This window comes from Echinops telfairi, unplaced genomic scaffold (assembly GCF_000313985.2).
Source record: "Echinops telfairi isolate 266 unplaced genomic scaffold, ASM31398v2 ScPeMD7_2;HRSCAF=8, whole genome shotgun sequence".
Classification (NCBI taxonomy): domain Eukaryota; kingdom Metazoa; phylum Chordata; class Mammalia; order Afrosoricida; family Tenrecidae; genus Echinops; species Echinops telfairi.
The window spans coordinates 25973539-25983311 of NW_022103898.1; the positions used below are offsets into that span (position 1 = coordinate 25973539).

At 42.5% G+C, this 9773-nt stretch overlaps 1 non-coding gene across 1 annotated transcript; it reads right to left on the bottom strand.

Moving 5' to 3' along the window:
* Window positions 1-4655: 4655 nt before the first annotated feature.
* Window positions 4656-4815, bottom strand: LOC115870841. Its single transcript, XR_004046955.1, has one exon. It is a non-coding gene; the product is annotated as a U1 spliceosomal RNA (small nuclear RNA).
* Between the last annotated feature and the right edge of the window lie 4958 nt (window positions 4816-9773).

The window sequence follows — 9773 nt, forward strand, 5'->3', positions numbered from 1 at the left end:
GCTTTTCTTATTTTACAGGACAGTATAGCTTAGTGGCTAGGCACACTGGCTCCAGAGCCAAACTGCTTGGGCTTACATCCAGCGTCACCAACGTGTAGCTAGGTAATCTTGTTGTTCTCATCTTACTGCATCGCTATATTCTCACGTGTACAGAAGGTGTAATAATAGTTATTCCAATTGATAATTATATCTAGCCCATAAGGTTCTTTCAAGGATTAAATGTAATGCAAACACATATAATAACTTTAAGCACCTAGAACAGTACCTAATATATATTAAGAGCATGTCTGTGTTAGCTATTATTATTCTATTAGCATCCTCACAGGTCAGACATAACCAGCAATTTCCTAAGTGGCACCTTTGTTTCATTCACCCTGAAAACATGACTTGCTACTCTGGATGCGTCCATGTACCAGGTGTTGAGCTAGGATCCAAGGATTCCTGGTGGTGCAGTGGTTGAGCACTTGTCTGCTAACCAAAGGCTAGCTGTTCCAACCCACCAGCTGCTCTGTGGGGCCCGGCAAGATGGGCTGGGGACGTGGGGCACAGCAGGGTGTGAAGATTTACAAACCTGGGAACCCGAGGAGGCAGCTCCCCTCTGTCCAGTAAGGTCATTCTGCTCAGAATGGCCTCGATGGCCAAGGGTACACAAGGATGTGGATAGCCAGAAAATGCCCTCCATCCACTTCCTTGGAAAAGAAAAATGGAATGTTCATGTCTTTCTAGAAAGCATTGCGAGGGTAATGTTGGTCTCTTTCTAGGGCAGGGTTCCTGGGTGGGTGATTGTCCTCTTGGGGAAGGCCCAAGTAGGGTGGCCATGCTCTGGGGCTCACCTACAAAGAACTCTGTCACTGAGCAAGACTGAGTCACGTGGGCAGTGGATTGGGCTTCCCCAGTCCAGCTCTCCCTGAACGTGCATCTGGGTTAGACCTGAGGTAATAAGAGGTAGCATCTCAGACCATGGCTGGTGACATCAGGGCAGGACTTGCTGTGGGAACACACCATTTCTGGAGTTTGTCTTGTGTTCACTTCCCGTGCGTGGGGTGACCTTTGTCAGAAACTTTCCAGAATGTCCAGAAACTTTCCCCCAGCTCGTCTAATGCAGGGACAACGAGGCTGCAAATTATTTACCCTGAAAATGTTGACTCTAGTGAAGTTAGGCTGTTAAATGATTCTCCAAAAAAAAAAAAAAAAAAAAGAATCCCTGTGGCGTAGATTGGAAAGATCAGCAGTTTGAAACCACCAGCAGCTCTTTGGGAGTAAAATGAGGCATTTTACTCCCATAAAGAGTTACAGTCCAGAAAGTCACAAGGACAGTTCTACCCTGTCGTATCGGGTCACTGTGAGTCAGCAGTGAGTTTTGTGTGTGAATGTGTCTGTTAAATAGTTTCTGTGATTTGAGGGGCTCAGGGGCCCCTGAAGCACGTTTCTTGTCATGTTATTTAAGAGGAGTTCCTAGGGGCTGCTGGACATTGCGGTAAGGATGACAATGGGGTGATTGTTGAGGAAGGGAGCTAATAAGTACTGCACACTTTCTCTGTGCCAGGAAGTTAATCTGTGTTGTCTTTTGAGGAGTCTAGATTAGATCACAAGGTCTGTGGGGTCAGGGCCCACCGCATCTTTATTCATCTAAATATTTACCACAGCAACAAGCACGTTGCCTTGTATATAATAGATACTTAATGTACTTGAGTGATATGAATACATATATGTTATGTGGGTGCATATATATACATATACCTGTATGTGTATGTATGTGTGTGTGTGTGTGTGTGTGTGTATATATATATATACATATATATATATATATATAGTTGCAGTCAAATTGATTCAAAATCATGGCAACCCCATGTGTGCCAGAGCCAAACTGCTCTCAATTGCTAATTTTTGAAAAGTAGATTGCCAGCCTTATCCTCCAAGGGCCTCTGGGTTGACTTGAACTTTCAACCTTTGTTAGCAGCCAGGTACATTAACTGTTTTCATCACTCAAGGACTCCATATGCTTGTAGCCAGATCTGATGGCAGAGGAGGCTCCTTAGGGTGTGGCCTACAACAGTTTTTATCTTACAAGAGATAGAGGAGACCAATCAAAATGATCAACACATAATCTCCCTGTCCCCAGGAGGAACAACAGAAACCATGGGGGGGGAGACAGCAGTCGGTGTAAGATATGAAAATAATAATAATTTACAATTTATCAAAGGGTCACGGGGCAGGGGGGACAGGGAAAGGAAAAGAAGAGCTGATACCAAGGGCTCAAATAGAAAGTAAATGTTTAAAAAATAATGATGGCAACATATGTACAAATATGCTTGATACAATTGATGTGTGGATTATTATAAGAGGTGTAAGAGCCCCTAATAAAATTATCTTTTAATTAAACATATATATAGGCAAAGAGAGAGAGAGAAAGAGAAAGGAGAGAGAAGTGAGCAGAGAGAGGGAGGGACCTACTTTCACCAAAATGAGGAATCAGTGATGGATGTGCCCTTTTGGCCCAGCGTCCCTGTGCTGTGAATCTCTCGGAACTAAGGAAGGATTGATGCCAAGCCACATGGAGGTCCCCAAGGGACACTGGACCCACAGATACTGCAAGGTGACAATGACCTTGCCCCAGAGCTGACACAGAGAAAGCCTTCTCCTGATGCCGGCACTTTGAATCTGAACTTCTAGGCTTCTAAACTGTGAGAAAATTAATTTATGGGAGAAGAAAAAGAAAAGAAAAGAATTGTATACACGTTAAAGCCATCCTTTTGTGATATTTCTGTTATTGTCACGCTAGATGACCAAGACAAGCACACTGGCCGTATGTCACCTTCTCATTGCAAAAAGGAAGGACGAGCCTTAGGAGCAGGCAGTACTACTGAAGTCAACAGAGAAAACAGACTCGTGGTTCACTATCGCCCTGACAGTATTTACTTTTTTTTTTTTTTAAGAGTACCTCTTGGAAGTAAGGAGGGTCACAGGTAGATTAACTTCTCCTTGTATTATGCATTGATCTATGTCCCCTAAAAATATGTGTTTAAATCCTAACCCCTGTACCTATAAATACGATCCTGCTGGAACATGGGGTTTACCGTTGTTATAGTAAGGAGACCATCTCAGTGTAGAGTGGGTCCTGAATGGAACCAATCACTTTTGAGTTGTAGAAGGAGCAGAATAGACACAAGACTCAGAGGTTGTGGGGTACCAGCCCCCACAATCAAACGGGTCCAAGGGGTGGTTCTGTAATTGAGGAGTGAAATAAAAGAGACATCAGACAAGATAAAGCCTGCAAGTGCTCACTTCTGGGACCACCATGACTTCAGGAGCCAGGTCCGCTCAGAGAGAAAGAATATATTTCCAACCAAGGCTTATAAACACTCGAGTGGGGTTGGGGAGCGTGCAAACCCCCCTAATTACAGGTAACCACAGATGTAGGCTGTACCCCAACCCTAAAGGTCCCTGAGTATATTGGAGGAATAACCCAACACCAGTGCCCTGGGCAGGGAGTGGGCAGTGGCTGTCCTCTGAGCCACTGGGAGCATTAGCACAGGTCTGTTCCTATAGATAGAGCTGCCGGCTACATAGCACTCAGCCATGCACTCGTTAAGAGGTAACGTTAAGGTAGCACTATTATGGGAGGGTGTAGTGGGGAACAATATTAATTATGAGAATGTGATTGGGACTCACCTACGACTCACAAGAGACTCCACTCCCAGAGACCCAGCCTGCCAGGCTTCTTAATATAAGAGACCAAAGGACTCATCCATATACACTGTCTTCCCATTCTCTGCTCCCCACAGCAGGGGAAAGATCACACACACACACACACACACACACACACACTGACTGGTATATCTAACAAGTCTAGGATGACCAAAGATTTCCAGGACCAGAAGCTGAAACAAATAAAGAAGAACTCCTTCCTAGAACCACACCCTGCATTTGAACTTCAAGCCTTCTAAGCTGTGAGAAAATAAATGTATCTTCTTTAAAGATACCCACTTACAGTATTTTTTTTGGCTCCAGCAGCTCGAGGTAACCAAGACACTCTGAGATCTGCTCAGAATCCTCTGCTGAGATTCTACTCCTGAGGGTCTCTGCCGAGAGGTTGATTCTGCTTTCCCATGAGCTGTCAGCACAAGCCTGGAACAGGCCTGGATAATTCTTCCTCATTGATGCTATTCAGTCATACATTCCTCCCACTTCATAGACACTCTAAGTCATAGATACTCCAAGTCAAAGACTTTGGATAAAATATTACAGATTAATTTCAACAAAGTGGTTCTAGTAGAGTTGCACTACATGGGCATTTAATGCGTTCATCATCAAAAAGAATATTCCAAGATCCACCTTGAAGTACAATGTTGTCTATCATAGAACGATATCTATACAACTACAGGTGAGTCAAGTTAATACAATGATTATTCACACTCTTAAAACTAGTGATAAAAATTGAAGAATTCTATCAGCTTCTTCAATTTGAAATGGATCAAACACACAGTCATGATGCTTTGATCATTGCTGGAAATTCGTAACATGACTGAAGCAAAGAGGAAGGAGCAGTAGTTGGAAAATATGGCCTTGGTGATAGAAACAAAGCTGGAGATACTGTGATCAAATTTTGCAAGACCAATAACTTTTCATCACAATACCTTATTTCTTTTTTTAAACAGGGGAGAATGTGAACATAGTCCCCTACTACCACAAATTATGCAGTCGAGTTTCCCACATTTGGGAAATCGCAGGGGTCAGCACATCCGGAGTGCAATGGATAAGCCTCGCCCTGGGAAAACCACCTTCGTGATCATGGTATTTCAACCATACAAATGAAGACTATATACATGGATTTCTGAAGATAGAATACACAGAGATAAAATTGGCTACATCTGTGGGAAGAGACAATGAAGAAGCTCAATATCAGCAGCTGACTGTGGAACAGAACATCAATTGCTCTTATGTAAACTCAGATCGAAACTAGAAAATCAAAAGAAGTCAGCTAGAGGCAAAATCTAACCTTAAGTATATCATACCTGAATTTAGAGAACATCTCAAGAACAGATTTATCACATTGAACACTGATGACGCACGAACAGAAGACTTGTGGAGTGGCATCAAGAACATCTGACATGAAGAAAGAAAAAGGTCGTTAAAAATACAGGGAAGAAAGGAGCAAAATGGATATACAAAGAGACTCAAACTTGCTCTTGATGAAGTCCAAGAGGTCTTCAGAACATTTCAAAGGGTAGCTAGAGCAGACAAGTGGAGTTTTATAACGAAATGTGCAAAGACCCGGAGTTAGAAGACCCAAAGGGAAGAGCACACTCAGCGTATCTCAATCTAGAGAAACAAATTCAAACTTCAAGTTGTAAAATTTTTAACAAGCTGAAGCACTGGAAGCCACTCACTCATGCCAAGAAATTTGGAAACCTGGCCGACCAACTGGAAGAAATCCATATATTTGCCTATTCCAAGAAAGGTGACCCAACAGAATGTGGACACTCTTTTCTTGAGCAAGACCATTAATCTCACCTGGAAGTAAACTTTTGCTGAAGATCATTAAAATATGGATGCAGTAGTATATCACAAGGAGATGTCAGAAATTCAAGCCAGATGCAGAAGAAGATATGGCATAAGGGGTATAACTGCTCTGATTTTTTTTTTAATCAAAATTATATTTAGGTATTTTTTCCCAAAATATTTTATTAAGAGCTAATCCAGACATCATACCATTTCATAGTTTAATCACATCAAGGATTATTATAAAATTGCTACTAAAATCAGTTTAAAAGTTTTCTTTCTTCTTGAACTCCTTGATATCAGCTTCCCCTTATTATCCTCCTTGCCACCCCACCCCCCACCCCATTGTATTCCCCAGGAACTTTTATTCTAGTTGTTGTCTCTGTAGGTTCATTATCCTGGGTTTCATATATCAAAAAACATAGAAAATCGGCAAAGATTCAAGAAGGCTACCCACAATGACAAAGTACAAACGAGATAAACCCCAATATGGAAAAAAAAAAAACCCTCACAAAATATTAAAAACCAGATCGAGCCCAAAGTGTATCAGAGGGGAGATCAAGTGACAAGGTGTTAACCATTCAAGTCAGGTTTATCCGTTTAATCTCTAATAGTCGTCTCTCCAATACTCTCGGTCTTATAACCAGTTGATTACCATCCCTCAATTTCTGTTAGAGGGAGATCACCAGAGGTTTATTCCTTGTGTATATTCTGCGAATGTATTTTGGGCTTCCACTGTCATCCATAGACTTCTATACACCAGAATCTCACAATTTAAGCTCTGATACTACTCCCACCCTTTGGATTTAGATGATATAATTTAAAATCCTTGGGTCACAGATTTTGGTGTGCTTCTTTCATGCGGGCTTAGTTGACATCTCACTTAGATGACTGCTTGTTTGAAAACAAGCCTTTAAGACCCCAAATACTATCCTATCTGAAACTGGGCACCATTTAATTTCTTCACCACACTTTGCTATAGCACCTGTATCTTCTATGTTTCCTTCATAAGGGTGAGTATGACATCATATAGATCAGCGGTTCTCAACCTGTGGGTCACAACCCCTTGGGGGATCAAACGATCCTTTTGCAGGGGTCGCCAGATTCATAACAGTAACAAAATTATTATGAAGTAGCAATGAAAATAATTTTATGCTTGGGGGGGTCACCACAACATGAGGAACTGTATTAAAGGGTTGCATCATTAGGAACATTGAGAACCACTAATATAGATCTTGCTGAAAGCAGAGAATACCAGAAAGATGTTTACTTGTGTTTTATTAACTATGAAAAGCATTTGACTATGTGGATCATAACAAACTGAGAAGAATGGGAATTCTAGAGCGTTTCCTTGTGCTCACGTGGAACCTGTACCTAGACCAAGAGGCAGCTGTTCCAACAGAACGAGGCAATATTGCGTGGTTTGAATCCAGGAAAGATGTGCGTCAGGACAGTATCTTTTCACCATATTGATCCAATCTGTGTGCTGGGAAAATATTCCAAAAAGCTTGCCTATATGAAGAAGAATGTGGCATCCGGGTTGAAGGAAAGCTCATTAGCACTTGTGATAAGCAGAAAACATAACCTTTTTGCTGAAAGTAAGGAGGGCTGGAAGCATTTACTGATGAAAAAAGAATCAAAGGCTGAAGCCTTCATTTAATTGAAACTCAATGCAAAACACAACACAACACACACAACAAACAACAACACAAACTTCCCCAGCTGGCCAAGAGCATAAGACGCAGAGAGAAGATTGAAGTCGTCAAGGATTTAAATTTGCTTGAATCCCCAGTGGGTAAATATGCAATACAAGACTTCTTTACAGTGCTGAAGAACAAGGCTGTCACTTTGAGGACTGAGATGCATCCGATCCCAGCCACGTGAAAGATGGACAATGATTAAGGAAGAACACAGAAGAATTTGAACTAAGGTTGATGAAGAATATTGAAAGTACCATGGACTGCCAGAAGAATAAAAAATTCATTTTGGAAGAATTACAGCCAGATGTTTCTTTTTTTTAATTTTAAACAATTATTTAGGTGCTCTTACAGCTCTTATAACATTCCATACATCAATTGCATCAATTATATTTGTACACATATTGCCATCATCATTTCCAAAACATTTTCTACTTGAGCCCTTGGTATAAGCTCCTTTTTTTTTCACCTCCTTCCACCACGCTCCCATCCTCATGAATCCTTGATCAATTATATATTGTTATTATTATTTCATATCTTGCATTGTCCGAAGTCTCCCTTCACCCACATGTTTGTTGTTTGGCCCCTTCGAGACAGTGGGGGGGAGGCTATATATTCAGCCTTATGATGGGTTTCCCCTTTCTCCCCCTTCCCCCTCCCCAACCATCCCCTTAACCTCATGACATCACTGCTCTCACTACTATTCCTGGAGGGTTTTATCTTTCCTGAATTCCCTGTGTTGAGAGCTCTTATCAGTACCAATGTGTGTTCTCTGGTCTAGCCAGATTTGTAGGGTAGAATTTGGTCATGGTAGTGAGGTGGGGGCAGGGGAAGGAAGCATTTAGAAACTGGAGGAATGATGTGTGTTTTTTCAGTACTATACTGCACCTTGGTTGAATCATCCCTTCCTTAGAACCCTTCTGTGTGTGTGGTGGGGGTGGGGGTGGGGAGAAATATACAATTGTCTACAGATGGGCTTTGAGTCTCCACTCCAAACCTCATCATTTGGATCAATAGAGCTGTTTGTTTTGGATCTTTTGATACCTGATACCCGATCCCGTTACACCTCATGATGACATAGGCTGGTGTGCTTCTTCCATATGGGCTTATTTGTTTCCTTGCTGAATGGCTGGTTGTTTAACTCCAAGCTTTAAGAGCCCAGATGCTGTATCTTTTGATAGCCAGGCACCATCGCTCTCTTCACATTTACTTATACACCCATTTTGTCTCCAGCGAGAATGTCCTGAAGGTGAGTATCACAGAGTGCCAGGCTATTAGAACAAAGTGCTTTCTGTTAAAGGAGGCCTTGAGTAGAGGCCCAAAGTCCATCTGCTATCTTAATACTTAACATGTAAATATATGTACATTGGCCTCTATCCTTTTCATTATAAACAGTTTTGCCTCCCATTTCCCCCCTCTATTTCCTTTCACCTTCCTCCTATGCCACTATCATGCTCACCCTCCATTTGGCTCCCAGTAATTCCCCTCGGATACATTGCACTTGATCAAACCCCACCAGGCATTATATGTCTTCCTCACTATCAATTTTAGATCTCTTGTTGTTCCCATATCCTTGAGTTTGTTGGCTCCCCACTCTCCCTCCCCACCCCCTCTCTCCTATGTCTCCCCACCCCCACCCCACCCTGTGTGGTAGGTACATAATCTGGTGTCAATTTGAGAGGATTATGAGTGAAGGGGTGGAGTCTAGCCTGTCAATCATTGTGCAGCCAAGGAGGCCTCTGTGTAGGCATGGCCTTCTCCTGAGGATTCTGGGAAATCCTTTTTTTCCTCCCTGGAGGTGAGAGACACTCTCTCTCTGCTCACTCCCTGAGATGTTCTACTGACAAGACACAAGGCACTATGCTGATAGACCCCGTGCCCTGGGAACTGGAGGGGCCACATGGAGACCCCTGCCAGTGCTGAGATGCTTACAACTCCCCTGGATCCAGAAGACTTCCCACCCACTGGCCTGTGATCTTCCTGAATTCGGTATCATGTGTTTCGCGAGTCTGAAGAGGACTATATAGATTGGTATCAGACATATGGGCTAATATTGGACTTATGGACTTGATTTGGACTGGGCTGGGATGTTTTCTCACTATTCAATTGCTCTTGTATATAAAGCTCTTTCTCATACACATGTGAGTGTCTATAAATTAGTTTCCCTAATCTACCTAGACTAACACACCCTGGAACTACCAGTCCTGTTGTTTTCTCCTTGGGATTGTTCGTTCTGCCTATCTTATATAGATAGACACAGGGAAAAACAAAAACAAAACCGTAAAAAAACCCAAAACAAATAGATAGTTCTGGGTCTGTCTGCTGACCCTTATGTATGTTTCCTGAAGTGCCAAGCCCTGTCCCCTAAGTCAGAAGTCTATTTTCAGGATTCCTCGGGGACTTGGTTACTTTGCTCCCCTTGCTGCCCTGTTGCATTCCCTTTGTGCTTCACCCACTGTGCGTGGGACAGACCAGGCACACTTTTTGCACAGTGTCTGCAGCGCTGTCCCACAGAGTACTATGAGTCAGTGAGGGATGTTATGTTTAATGGAGGGGCCGGCCCGATGGTCCTCT